General features: G+C 43.5%; 1 pseudogene across 1 annotated transcript; it reads left to right on the top strand.

Annotated features, from left to right (window-relative positions):
- Positions 1-1,030: 1,030 nt before the first annotated feature.
- On the top strand, positions 1,031-12,932 carry LOC309630114 (archaemetzincin-2 pseudogene; annotated as a pseudogene). The gene has a single exon. The product of its transcript is annotated as an archaemetzincin-2 pseudogene (transcript).
- Positions 12,933-14,086: the final 1,154 nt, after the last annotated feature.

The raw sequence follows: 14,086 nt of genomic DNA, 5'->3' as shown, positions 1-14,086 counted from the left end.
TTGGTTCCCAGGCCGGAGGTCAGGCCCATGCTCCTGTGGGGGGAGCTCCAAGTCCAAACCGCTGGACTAACAGAGAACTTCAGCCCCCGCAGAATATCAATCGGAGTGAGGCCTCCCGGAGGTCCTCATCTCAGCACCAAATAGCCAAAACAATCTTGAGAAAGAAAAACGGAGCTGGAGGAATCAGGCTCCTGGACTTCAGACTATACTACAAAGCTACAGTAATCAAGACAGTATGGTACTGGCACAAAAACAGAAATATAGATCAATGGAACAGGATAGAAAGCCCAGAGATAAACCCACGCACATATGGTCACCTTATCTTTGATAAAGGAGGCAAGAATATACAATGGAGAAAAGACAGCCTCTTCAATAAGTGGTGCTGGGAAAACTGGACCGCTACATGTAAAAGAATGAAATTAGAACACTTCCTAACACCATACACAAAAATAAACTCAAAATGGATTAAAGACCTAAATATAAGGCCAGACACTATAAAACTCTTAGAGAAAAACATAGGCAGAACACTCTTTGACATAAATCACAGCAAGATCCTTTTTGACCCACCTCCTAGAAAAATGGAAATAAAAACAAAAATAAACAAATGGGACCTAATGAAACTTAAAAGTTTTTGCACAGCAAAGGAAACCATAAACAAGACAAAAAGACAACCTTCAGAATGGGAGAAAATATTTGCAAATGAAGCAACTGACAAAGGATTAATCTCCAAAATATACGAGCAGCTCATGCAGCTCAATATCAAAAAAACAAACAATCCAATCTAAAAGTGGGTGGAAGACCTAAATAGACATTTCTTCAAAGAAGATATACAGATTGCCAACAAATACACGAAAGGATGCTCAACATCACTAATCATTAAAAAGTGCAAATCAAAACCACAATGAGGTATCACCACACACCGGTCAGAAAGGCCAGCATCAAAAAATCTACAAACATTAAATGCTGGAGAGGGTTCTTGCACTGTTGGTGGGAATGTAAATTGATACAGCCACTATGGAGAACAGTATGGAGGTTCCTTAAAAAACTAAAAATAGAATTACCATATGATCCAGCAATCCCACTACTGAGCATATACCCTGAGAAAACCATAATTCAAAAAGAGACATGTGGCGCGAAGGGGCGGGACATGGCGTCGGGCACAGGGCACGGCGCAGGGTGGGCGGTGTTGACGCCCGGCGGGATGACGGTGATGGCATGAGGGTGACGGGGGTGAAGGCACCCACACCACGCACTCCCACCTGGGCCCAGACATGCCGGTCCTTGTGAGGCAGAAACTTGAGAGGGAGCTGTCCTCTCCCTGAAGCCTCGCGGTGGAACAGCTGTCTGACCCGTTCAAAGGGAAGGATGAAATCTCTGCGCAGGCATGCGATGTGAATGGAAGAAGCCTGTCACTATGCAAACAGTACGGCACTCTGAACACACACTAAAGACAGCTCTCATCTCAAAGAACCCAGCACTTGTGTCACAGTATGAGAAGTTAGATGCAGGGGAAAAGCGTCTGATGGATGAAGCCTTCCGGCCAGACAGCAATCTCTTTGGACCCATTACTTTGCATTCACAGTCAGACTGGATAACCTCCCATCCTGAGGCTCCCCAAGACTTTGCAGAGTTTTTCAATGATCCTTACAGAAAGACACCTTCTCCACAGAAGCACAGTATTTATATACAGTGCATTGGATCGCTAGGAAACACTGGAAGTATCAGTGAAGAATATGTGAAATGGTTCAAGGGCTACTGTGAAGCATTTTTCAATGGCTTGACGGTAAAACTCCTAGAACCAGTTCCTGTCTCTGCAACGAGGTGTTCCTTTAGAATCAATGATAACACACAGAACCTACAGATTCATGCAAGGCAGATCCTGAAGTTCTTAAAAAAGAAGAAACCTGAAGATGCTTTTTGTGTTGTGGGAATAATAATGATCGATCTTTACCCAAGAGACTCCTGGAATTTTGTCTCTGGACAGGCCTCTTTGACAGATGGTGTGGGGATATTCAGCTTTGCCAGGTACGGCAGTGATTTTTACATCTCACACTATGAAGACAAACTGAAGAAGCTGCAGAAGAAATCTTCACGTGACTACTCAGTTTTTGATAATTATTACGTTCCTGAAGTGACTAGTGTTTTGCTGCTTCAGTCCTGTAAGACTTTAACCCATGAGATTGGACATATCTTTGGACTTCAGCACTGCCAGTGGCTCGCATGCCTGATGCAAGGCTCCAACCACTTGGAAGAAGCTGACCAGCGTCCCCTCGACCTTTGCCCCATCTGTTTATGCAAGTTGCAGAGTGCTATTGGCTTCCACCTTAAAGACAGATACAAAGGGACACGGGTTCCAGCCCTGGCCTGGGAAGATCCCACATGCCGCGGAGCAACTAAGCCCGTGCACCACAACTACTGAGCCTGTGCTCTAGAGCCCGCAAGCCACAACTACTGAGCCCACGAGCCACAACTACTGAAGCCCGCATGCCTAGAGCCCGTGCTCTGCAACAAGAGAAGCCACTGCAATGAGAAGTCCGCACACCGCAACGAAGAATAGCCCCCGCTTGCCGCAACTAGAGAAATCCCGCGCACAGCAATGAAGACCCAATGCAGCCAAAACTAACTAACTAAATAATAATAATAACAAGAAATTTACATTAAAAAAAAGAAGAGACATGCACCATAATATTCATTGCAGCACTATTTACAATAGCCAGACATGGAAGCAACCTAAGCATCCATCAACAGATGAATGGATAAAGAAGATGTGGCACATATATACAATGGAATATTACTCGGCCATAAAAGGAAATGAAATTGAGTTATTTGTAGTGAGGTGGATGGACCTAGAGTCTCTCATACAGAGTGAAGTAAGCCAGAAAGAGAAAAACAAATACCATATGCTAATACATATATATGGAATCTAAAAAAAAACTGGTTCTGATGTACCTATGGGCAGGACAGGAATAAAGACACAGACGTAGAGAATGGGCTTGAGGACACAGGGAGGGGAAGGGTCAGCTGGGACGAAGTGAGAGAGTAGCACTGACGTATATACACTACCAAATATAAAATAGATAGCTAGTGAGAAGCAGCCGCATGGCACAGGGAGATCAGCTCCATGCTTTGCAACCACCTAGAGGTGTGGGATAAGGAGGGTGGGAGGGAGATGCAAGAGGGAGGGAATATGGGGTATACGTATGCATATAGCTGATTCACTTTGTTATACAGCAGAAACTAACACAACACTGTAAAACAATTATACTCCAATAAAGATGTTAAAAAAAAAGAAAAGAAGGCAAGAAATGAGAAATAAGAAAGCACAAGAGGACAGATAGGAGAGAAATAGCAAGTGTTAGACTTAAACTGTATCATTAACTATTAATTATTTTAAATGTCAGTGGTCTATGATCCATTTAAAATACAAAGTTTGTCAGAGCAAATAAAAACACAAAAACCAGCTAAATGCTATTAATAAGAGCCACACATTAGAGAGAAAGATGAGAAAGATTGAAAAATAAAAGGATGAGTAAAGACATCCTACCCAAATACTAATCAAAGTAAATCTGATGTCGTTAAATTAATATCAGACAAAGTAGATGTTGAGGTAAGCAGTATTGCTAGAGGTTAAAGGGGACATTTCATAATTAAACGTATTTTAAAATATTACCCGTTTCTATCTTCCTTTCTTTTGCTAAGTGCTATAATTTTCTAATAATAGAATAACTATATTCAGGTAAGATGATGATTCCAAAATGCCGTGTCATTTCAAGCACCAAAATATGATGAAACCAATTTTTTAAAAATTATTGCCCATCCATGCCTGCCATTAGACTTTTAAGAGTGACACCTTTGAAAATGTTAGGACTATTACATTTGCTGATCACCAAAGATTTTATTTGTCCCTATATAGCATTAATGTGCAAAACTACTTATTGCATCTGTCCCGTTTAATAGTCTGCTTCTCTTTCCTCTTTATTCTTCTGAAGTCATGGGTAATGAATTCACTCAGAAAACAGGAGTGAGTTAGCACTGCCAAGTCAGACCAGTTTCATTAGCTTAATGAAAATAGTTCAGGGGAAAGACCTTCATCAGCTATTATGTGTCTTGATGAGAGTTCGGACATTACTTGTCTTTAAAAAAATAACTACTGTAGCTTCGTGTTCAGCTATTTTTTTCTGGACATGCATCTACCTTCTAATATACCCTTAAACAGAAAGTAATAAATGTAAAGCTATAGAACTTTGTATAAATGTCAGGTTCTGTTATTATTTCTCACCAAATTCAGAACGCCATCATTCAGAAACCACATATGATTCAGTGAGGTGCTTTTGCTCATAAAAACCATTTAGTTTCTCTCAGGGAGCTGTAGCCAGAGGAAGAGACACTCTCTAAACATTGAACCAGGAGCTGTTCAGGTAGAACACTGTGGAGGACACACGGAATGTGTCCATCGTTCAACAACTTCATTTGAATCAGAACCAGTAACAAAACAACAACAAAATGGAGGGGCCATCCTTTCCAAGCTTTGATGTCTTATAAGCTGGTGGAGCTAAAATTTACTGTAACTGTAGGCACACTGAAACTGCGAGATCTGAGACGGTGTGGCCAGGGTGTAGGGCCCTCAGAGGAGGGAGTGGTTATCAAAACACAGAGGAAGCGTCCTGTGCAGAGAGGAGCTAAGACTTTTGGTTGGTGGAGCAGGAGAGAGCTGGGGAGGGGAGCAGAAAAACCTTTGCCTTACTCTCCTTCCTCTTTCGCACCTCCTGCCAATAATCTCTACTGGCCAAACACAATGGGAAACCAGCAAGCAAGTTGGTGCAGCCTTTGTGGGAACAGAGTAAGATGGAGAAGTGTACAGAGAGGATCTGGAGGAGCACAGGGAAACTATCTGGCACAGGGGCTGTCGCAACTGTCTAGATAAGAGACCACTTACTGAATTTGAATCTCAGCTCTGCCATAAACTGTGTGCTGTTTGACTTTGTGGAAGATGCTTAACTGCTCTGAGCCGCAGTGTCCTATTCTGTTAAAATGAGGGGGAATATCCTTACCTCACAGATTATTGTGAGGAGAAGGTTAACATGTGTGTCATTTAGTGCAGTGCCTAGCACACAGAAAGTGCTAGATAAATAAGTTACTTTCCCTTCTTCGTTGAACTTATTCTCTGCTTGCCTCTTTTAAGCCAAGCCTAGAGATCTACTTTCTTTTTAACATTAGCATGCTTTAGAAAGATCCTCTTATTCGTAAAGGCCCTGGGGAAGTGCTAGGATCACTCCTATGTCAGATACATTACAGTTATAATTGCTTTGGATCATGGTATTATTTAAGCAGAAAAACATTTATTTTTAATTCTTCAGAAATGCTGTGCACACTACAAGGGACTAATTTGGCCCTTAGCTAATAATTCAACATAAATTACCACCTATTTACCAGAAGCAGCAGTTTATTTCCTAGGACCACTAGACACTGACATCAGCTGTACCCTATTTGTTTGTGTCAGGTAATGAGATACTCTGCATGCAGAACACTTCATTGGATCGCCTTTGGGGGAAGCTCAGAAGATTTGCTATAAGCCAATTGCTCATTCCAAGGATAAGAAGAAAATTTCTTATTGTAAACTACACACAGATTTGCCAGGTCATTTCCAAGTTCTGATGGCAAGTCTATAATGTATTCTTATAGTCATCTAATGTTTTTATCCATGATCCCTCAGGCTGGAATGTTTTCTGCTATTCCATTCACCCAGAGTAATTCGAAAACAATGATGGTTGCCCTGCTGGCTGGGCCTCCAGAGGAGTCTGGACCATGCCCAGACTACAGGTTTTCCCTGTGGGATGGTCTGATGACGGGGGTGGGAAGGGGTGAAACTGAGGGTACTAAGTGCAGTGTTGAGAAAGGCCCACAAAATGATAATAATGCTTGCATGTGTATCCACTCCCCACTTAGCAATTTCACAGCCATTATGCCAGTTGAGGTGGGTAGGATAATTACCTGCTTGCTCTTTTCAGATGAGAAAACTGACTTTCAGGGATGTTAAGTAGCTTGCCCAAGGCCTTCCAACAATTTGGGTTGACACAAGGATTAGAATATAGGTCTAAAGAACTTGTCTAGGGATGAAAAAGCAAACTTACATCCCAGAGTCACTTGCTAACTGCCTGGTCTCTGTAAAAGAATGAAACAAAGACCACCAGAGCTTTAACAGTAAAAAAAAGAAAGCAGAGTAAAGTTTATTTCTTTGCCTGACAAGAAAACACTCATCAGTTTAAAAAAAAAAAAAAAATTCAGTGACTAGTTTGCTGAGGGGGAAAAGTCAGAATTTGTAAGTGCTTTAGAAAGGTAGAGGGGATTCAAGGTGGTTATGCTAAGTAAGCGTTGAAAACTAATCCTTTGGATAGAATGGAGCCAGACCCTAAGTCTTAACATGATCCATTAAAACAAGCCCCACTGTCCATTGATCTGGAGAGTCTTTAGTTAGGCCCAGTGAGGGTCTGGGTGAGGGCTCACTAGAAGTTGATGTTCCTTTTTCAGCTTCAGCTGGTTACAATAGTTAAGGACGGCATTCAGTTTTGACACCTTCTCAAACTCTCAAAATTCTCAAATATTTATTGGAATTACACAGAGGGCTTGCTGAAACAGATTGCTGGGCCTAACCCCAGAGTTTCTGATTCAGTAGGTTTGGCATAAAGCCTGTATTTCTAACAGGTTCCCAAATGAAGTTCTGTGGCTGTCCAGGGTCCATGATTTGAGAACCACTATCCCAGACGCATGATGCTATAAAGGGGGAGTTTTCATTTTATACCTCTTTGATATCAACGTCCTCTTTGGGATCTAACTACCAGATGACTCCCTTGCACCCAGGAGGGACAGAGGTCTCTCCTGATAATAACCTTCATATTCAACTTACAGAAGACCTGCCTTTTCTTCCATCAGTAGTTTTCAGAGGAACTATTTTTATGGGGGAGGAGGGGATAAAGAAATTGCTCATAGAATCTAAAGTCAACACACCTTCATACCACAAACTTTACCTATTCATTTCCCTTCCTGGTGGGGAATCAGTAGTGAATTATTTGACTTGCCTTTTTAAAAAATAGCATTACATGCATTGATTCAATCTCATTACATTTAGTTTGCTTTTATTACCTTACCCTCCCTGATCAGTAATCACATTTTCCATCCTCATAACCTTTTCCCATCTGATTTTTGATGAGTGTACAATCTGATTTATTTCTGCTGTGATTCAACCTTACACTTCTCCAAGCTTACAATTCGCCTTGTAAGAATCCAGTGTTCTCCATTTACACCTTCACTGTTCCTTTGTTAGGCACATATCCTAAGTAAATAGTAGTTATTTGTGTACCTGTTTGTGTCTTCCAGTGGACTGGTGTCTACAGAGAGAAGGAGCTTATTAGAAGGCTTTGTTTTCCTCATACCACTAGTCTAGGCCCTACTCATAATAGGTGCTTAATAAATACTGGTTTCAATTTGTTGGCAGGTCTTAATGAGATATGCCTTAGCTGATTCTTCTTTTTTAATTCATATAAGTAAAATTCACACTTTTTGGCATACAGTTCTGCGTCATGACAAACATAAAAAGCCCTGTAACCACCACCACAATTAAAATACAGAACAGTTCCATAATCCTAAGAAACTCCATCATACATGCTGCCTCTTTGTAGTCAAAAACTCCCCTTTCCCTTAGTCCCTGGAGACCACTCGTCCATCCTTCATCCCTGTAGTTTTGCCCCTTCCTGATTGTTATATAAAGGGAATGGTGCAGTGTGTAGCCTTTGGATATGGCTTAGTTCACTTAGAAAAGTGCTTTTGAGAGTCGTCCATTTCAGTGACTGTATCAGTAGTTAATTGTTTGTTGCTGCGTAGTGTTCCACAGATGCTCCACAGCTTGTTTATCCATTCACTAGCTGAAGGACCTTTGGGTTGTTTCCAGTTGTAAATATTTGCATACAGGTTTTGGGTGAACATAAGTTTTCATTTCTCTTGGATAAATAACTAAGAGTGGGATTGTGGGGTAATATGATAAATCTATGTTTAACTTTTTAAGAAACTGCCAGAGTTTCCCATAAGGTAGCTGTACCACTTATCAGCAATGTATGAGTTCCTGTAACTTTGTCAGTTTGTTTTGCTTTAGACATTCTAATAGATGTATGGTATTTTGTCATTGTGGTATTAATCTGCATTTCCCTAACAAATAATGATACTGAGCACCTTTCCATGTGCTTATTTGCCATCCATGAATTATCTTCTTTAATGAAATATCTGTTCAAATCTTCTGCCTATTTTTAAATTGAGTTGTTTGCTTTCTTACTGTTGAGTTTTGAGAGTTCCTTATATATTTTGGATAAAAATCCTTTGTCAGGTATGTGATATGCAAATATTTCCCCCAGTCTATAACATCTTTACAAAGCTTTAAATTTTGATCAAGTTCCATTTATTAATTTTTTTCTTTTGGGAATCATGCTTTTGCTACTCTAAGAACTGTGTGCCTAACTCAAACAAAGATTTTCTCCTATGTTTTCTTCTCAAAGTTTTATAATTTTACATTCTTATTTAGGCCCATGACCCATTTTGAGTTAATTTTTGTATAAGTTTGGAGCATGGTTTGAGGTTCACCTTTATGCATTTGGGCATCCAATTGTTCCTGCACCTTTTGTTGAAACAACTGTCCTTCCATTGAATTGCATTTGCCCTTTTGTCGAAACCCAATAGACCATACTTGTGTGGGTCTATTTCTGGATCCTCTATTCTGTTTTACTGATCTGTATACTTACCTTTTTACCAATACCACACAGTTTTTATTTAAAAAGACTTTTTAGGAAGTCTTGTAACCAGGTACTAAGAATCTTTCAACCTTGTTCTTTTCCAAAATTATTTTTATTACCAACCCTCCCTAGTCAGTCCCCAACAAGGGTCCTCCTGCCTGGTGTCACTCGTGCCAAAAGAATGAGACCCAGTTCGGTTCAGAAGCAAAGGAAATCTTTATTCTTTGATCAAAGAATGGAGATGTGAGCTCACTCTCTAGAGCACACGCTTTCCCCAAAAAGGCCAGCAGTGGGCGGGGCTGCTTTATATGGATCGCCTCTGTGGCGGAAGGGGGCGGAGCTCTTGCCTGGCAGGTGCAGCTGCGCTGCTCACGCTCCAGATCACCCCAGACCACAGTGCGGGCACAGCGTCTCTGCACACGGCCCACCGCCGCCGCTGCCGCGGCCGCCATCTTGAATTGAGTCAGGTGCAGCGTCCCTGCGTTCGGCCGGCTGAGCTGAGGTACCGGCGCAGCCATTTCACACTAGGAACTCTGGTCTGAAGTGCTGGGTGCAAGGCCTCTGCACGCCGCCCCCCCGCCCCGCCATGAGCAAGTGAAACTAGACAAAGCACAAAGGAAAAGAAAAAGGTTAGACTTTATCTTACTACCGAGATTCTATTTTTATTGCCTGGGAATTGTTAATGGGCTTTGTCAGTGGCAAATCCCTCCTCTGTCTTTTGTCCTGCTCCTCATTCTTGAGGGGCGCTGAGGGGTGCAGGTCCATCTTCTGTAACTGCTTTCTGCTGAGGGCAAGGAGCGGAACTTCTCCTCAGCTGCCTTTAGATACATTTGATGGTCACCAGATCTCAGCCCTGACTGTTGGTATCCCTGAGTGACCACCTTTTGTCTAACCTTTTGGAGACAAAGGGCACCAGACAATTTGAAGTAGTGGTTACCAGTGGGGAGGGGGGAGGGGCAATATAGGGGTACCGGAGTAAGAGGTACAAGCTATTAGGTATAAAATAAGGTACAAGGATATATTGTACAATACGGGGAATATAGCCAATATTTTATAATAACTATAAATGGAGTATAACCTTTAAAAATTGTGAATCACTATATTGTACACCTGTGACATATAATACTGAACATCAACTATACTTCAATAAAAATAAATAATACATGGCCCAAATATTAGCAGGAGAATAATGGTCACATGTCAATTTTCTTTCCTAAAAATGCAGTTATCTGGGTCTTTTGCCTGTAGGCAAAAGTGTGCCCTGATGTTGAGGCTCACTGCCATGGCCTGAATATCCCTGGTCACACTTTTGTTGTTTTTTGGAAGAGAAGCTTCGGGTCAGAGAGAGGTTCACATGAGTAGTCAAGGGGATTCATTGCCCCAGGTTGTTTCTCCAGAGGTTGGGGCTCAGGGGCCTCTTCGCTAGAGTGTGGTGTAGCCATGGAGTGATCCCTGCAACTTCAGCTTGGAAAGGGTGGTTAAGATCACCAAGTGCAGTCTGTTCTCCTTAGGAGTGAGTTGGTCTTGCAGACTGCCAGCTTTCCAGGTTTTTAGGTTCACCCAGGCTCCTGGCCAGAAGGCATGCAGGGCAAGGTCAGTGGGTGCAGGCAGCACCTGGTTACCATATTTCATGAGGGCTTCCATGGTTTCTCCTATCTGGAGGGTATACTTGAGTTGTCCCATTTCAAGGGGGTTAAGGTGTCCCTTGTCGCAGGCTTGGGAATGGGTCTACCATACATGAGTTCAAATACACTAAACTTTAACCTATCTCTTGGAGTTAACCGAATATGGAGCAGGGCAATTAGAAGCAACTTAATCCAATTTTCTTGAGTTTCCTGACATAGCTTGGCTAAGGCCTTGTTTCAAGGTCTGACTGGACCTCTCTACTACCCCTGGTGATTGGGGTCTCCAGGCTGAGTGCAAGGTCCATTTTATGCCCAGGGCACTCGTTATCCCCTTTGTCACTTGAGAGACAAATGCTGGACCATTATCACTTTGTAGGGGTCCTGGGAGCCCAAACCTGGGGATTATCTCTTTTAGTAATAATTTAGCCACTTTGGCTGCCAGCAGAGAACACTTCTACCCACCCTGAAAACGTATGCCTTAGCACCAAGAGATACCTGAAGTTGCCTGATGCTCTCAGCATGACAGTGAAATCAACCTGCATCTTCTCCAGGATATGCTTCTCTGGTCTGATGGACCTTATGTGGGGACCTCTGGGGGGTCTGGTGCTGGGGTTGTTCACTGTGCAGATGGGGCAGGTCTCAACTATCCAACTGATTATACTTTTCACGCCAGGAGTTACCATGACCTCAAATGACCAATTATATAGGACTTCTCTCCCATAGTGAGTTCCTTGATGAGCCTCCCTGATGGCTTGACAAGCTGCAGTTTAGGGAAAGAAGTATTGCCCATGTTCATCAAGTAGGCACCCATGGCCTCCTGGATCTCTATTGAAGCTCCATTTTCAGGCTCTAATTCTTCCTTTGTATAGATTGGGGAATAATTGGATGGATCTGGCCTTCAAGGTATGAGAGGTAGTTGCCAAGTTACTGTTTCTAGGGCCACCCTTTTGGCAGTTGCGTCTTCCTTGTTGTTTCCCTTTATAACCTCTGCATCCCCCTTTTGGTGACCCCCTGCAAAATGAATCACTGCCACTTTTTGGAAGCTGTACTGCTTCTAAGAGTGTCAGTATGCTTATGCCATGTTTCACCTGTTTATTCTCCACAGTAGGCATACCTCTTTCCTTCCAAATAGCCCCGTGTGTGTGTGTTTGTTTGTAGGGTGGCATATGCATACTGAGAATCTGTGTAAACATTTAAGATATTCCCTGACCTGAGCTCTAAGGCTCAAGTGAGGGCTATCAGCTCAGCCTTTTGGGCTGAAGTCCCTGGGGGTAGTGCCTCTATGACTTTGGTCTGGGAGGTTAATGCGTATCCTGCTAGCCTTTTACCCTCTCCCATAAAACTGCTCTGTGAACCATTCCTCTTCGACATTTGGGAAAGGATCACTTCCTAGGTCAGGGCAACTAGAATAGATCATGTGTATGGTTTCTACACAATCATGCTCCAGGGGCCCCATTTCTATACAATCACCCTCCAGGGTAACAGGTGGCAGGATTTAGCATGTGTCAGGTTTTCGTTATAACAAGTGGGTTGTCTAAAAGCATAGCCTGGACTTGAATCGACCTTCTGGGGAATAACCGTTCTGTTCCCTTAGAAGTTACTAAAGTGTGAACCTGGTGTGGAGTCTATATAATGATTGGCTGACCAAACGTTAACTTTCAGCCTCCTTTAGCAAGGTTGTAGTAGCTGCTACTGCCCAGGGGCAAGGAGGCCATCCCGTAGCAATCTGATCCAATGGTTTCGAGAAATAAGCAACCACCCCAGTAAGGGGTCCCAGTTTCTGAGCTAATACCCCAAGGGTGATTCCCCTTCTCTCGTGAATGAAAAGGTCAAAGGGTTTAGCTAAATCTGGGAGGGCCAGGGCAGGGGCCTGAAATAATTGCTTTTTTAATTCTTGAAAGGCCCCTTGGCATTCTGAATTACATTCAAAAGGATCATCATCTTTTCCTTTTAACATTTCATATAGAGGCCTAGCTATTAGACCATAGTTAGGGGTCCAGATAGGGCAAAAACTGACCATCCCCAGGAAACCTCTAAGCTGTCTTCTAGTTTTAGGAGAGGCAAAACTGAAAATGGCTTATTTTCTTTCCTGGGGTAGGCTTCTCTGACATTCTGTGAGAATGAAGCCTAGGTAGGTCACCCTAGTTTGTGACCTATTGATGGGCCAACTTTCTCCATCTCCCAGCTGGTATTGGGGCCAGGCTGTATTACATAGAAGACTGAATGTTTCTGCAGGATGCACCCTAACAGGCTGCCCTTCGGTATAGTGGACGTTTGGTTCCCCATACCTTAGATGCTCTGTTTTGGATTTGTTTCCCACTACTGAGGGGGGCGGTTGGAGTGATTTACTGGCACACATTTGGCACATGATTTGACCCGAATAAGATTTCCAGTTCAGGAAATTTGGAACCAGCACCAAACTGTTAATGGATTCCTCAAAAGACCAAAATATGAGATGTCCAAATGTCACGGCCTCGATATAACTGGGGGTCCCCCTTGAATCTGTAACAGCCTGTGCTTGAGATAGTTAGTCCCCGCTCAGTCAGAACATCCCAGAGGAAGTTAGACAGGACCACCTCTGGGCCAGAGCAGCTTAGCCACATTAGTTCCTGACCCACCTGGTCCGTTAGGGAGTAGCACAGCTATCTGAGGCAGCAGTCTTCTCTTTCCTCCTTTTGGCCAAAAAGGAGTTTTCCAACTTCTCATCAGGTGAGAGCTAAAAACATGAGGGATTCCCACAGGGTACTCACCAGATCGTTGGGGAGGGGAGCCCCTGGAACCTCGGTCAATAAAGAATCACCCAAGGTTCGCCTCATAGGCAGAAGAGGGCAGAGGGCAGGTGGTGGGTGTTTCCTGTTCTTGTCAGCAGCTCACAGGGCTTCCCGATAAAGGAGTTCCTGGTCTTATGAGCGGCTCACAGGGCTCCCCAGCCCATTTCAGAGAAACTAGTGCTGGAATTGGTCAAGTCACCAGTCGCACACCTACACTGGGACCCTTTCTCACTCAGGCATCCCTCGTGCCTTTGCCTGAACTCCTCATTCCGTTTTGTCAGGCGGTCCTTATTACCTGGGCCTCTTCCCAGTCTCACCTTTGTGAACCTCCCAAAGCCTCCGCCATCCTCCCGCTGGAGCCAGGGTGAGCCTGGAGCCTAGTGGATAGGTGCAGGCAAAAAGGCCACAGTCCATCCCACCTGTGGTGTCAAAATTTGTTCCCGATCCTTTTGAGTCAGATCCGAACAAGGGTCCTCCTGGATGGTGTCATTTGAGCCAACAGAAGGAGACTGAGTTCGGGCCAGAAGCAAAGGGAAGCTTTATTCTTTCATCAGAGAATGGAGACGTAACAAGCTTATGCTCTAGAGCACTTGCTCTCCCTGAAAGGCCGTGGGAGGGGCTACTTTATAGGGATCTCATCAGCAGGGATGGGGGTGGAGTTCTCGAGGGTCAGGCACAGCTGTGCTGCTCGTGCTCCAGATTGCAGGGCGGGTGCAGCATCTTTGCACACACACACCCAACTGAGGTGCTGGCGCAACCATTTCGCACTAGGAACTCTGGTCTGAAGTGCCAGGTGCGAGGCCTCTGCACACGGCACCCTCTGAGTAAGTGAAACTAGACTAACCACAAAGGAAAAGGAAAAGGTTAGACTTTATTTTGTTACCCAGATTTTATTTTTATTTCCCGGGAATTG

This window comes from Balaenoptera borealis, assembly GCF_965194805.1.
Source record: "Balaenoptera borealis genome assembly, chromosome: 5".
In the NCBI taxonomy this organism is placed as follows: Eukaryota; Metazoa; Chordata; class Mammalia; order Artiodactyla; family Balaenopteridae; genus Balaenoptera; species Balaenoptera borealis.
The sequence above is the reverse complement of the archived record's forward strand: the minus strand, read 5'-3'. Positions and strand labels throughout refer to the sequence as shown.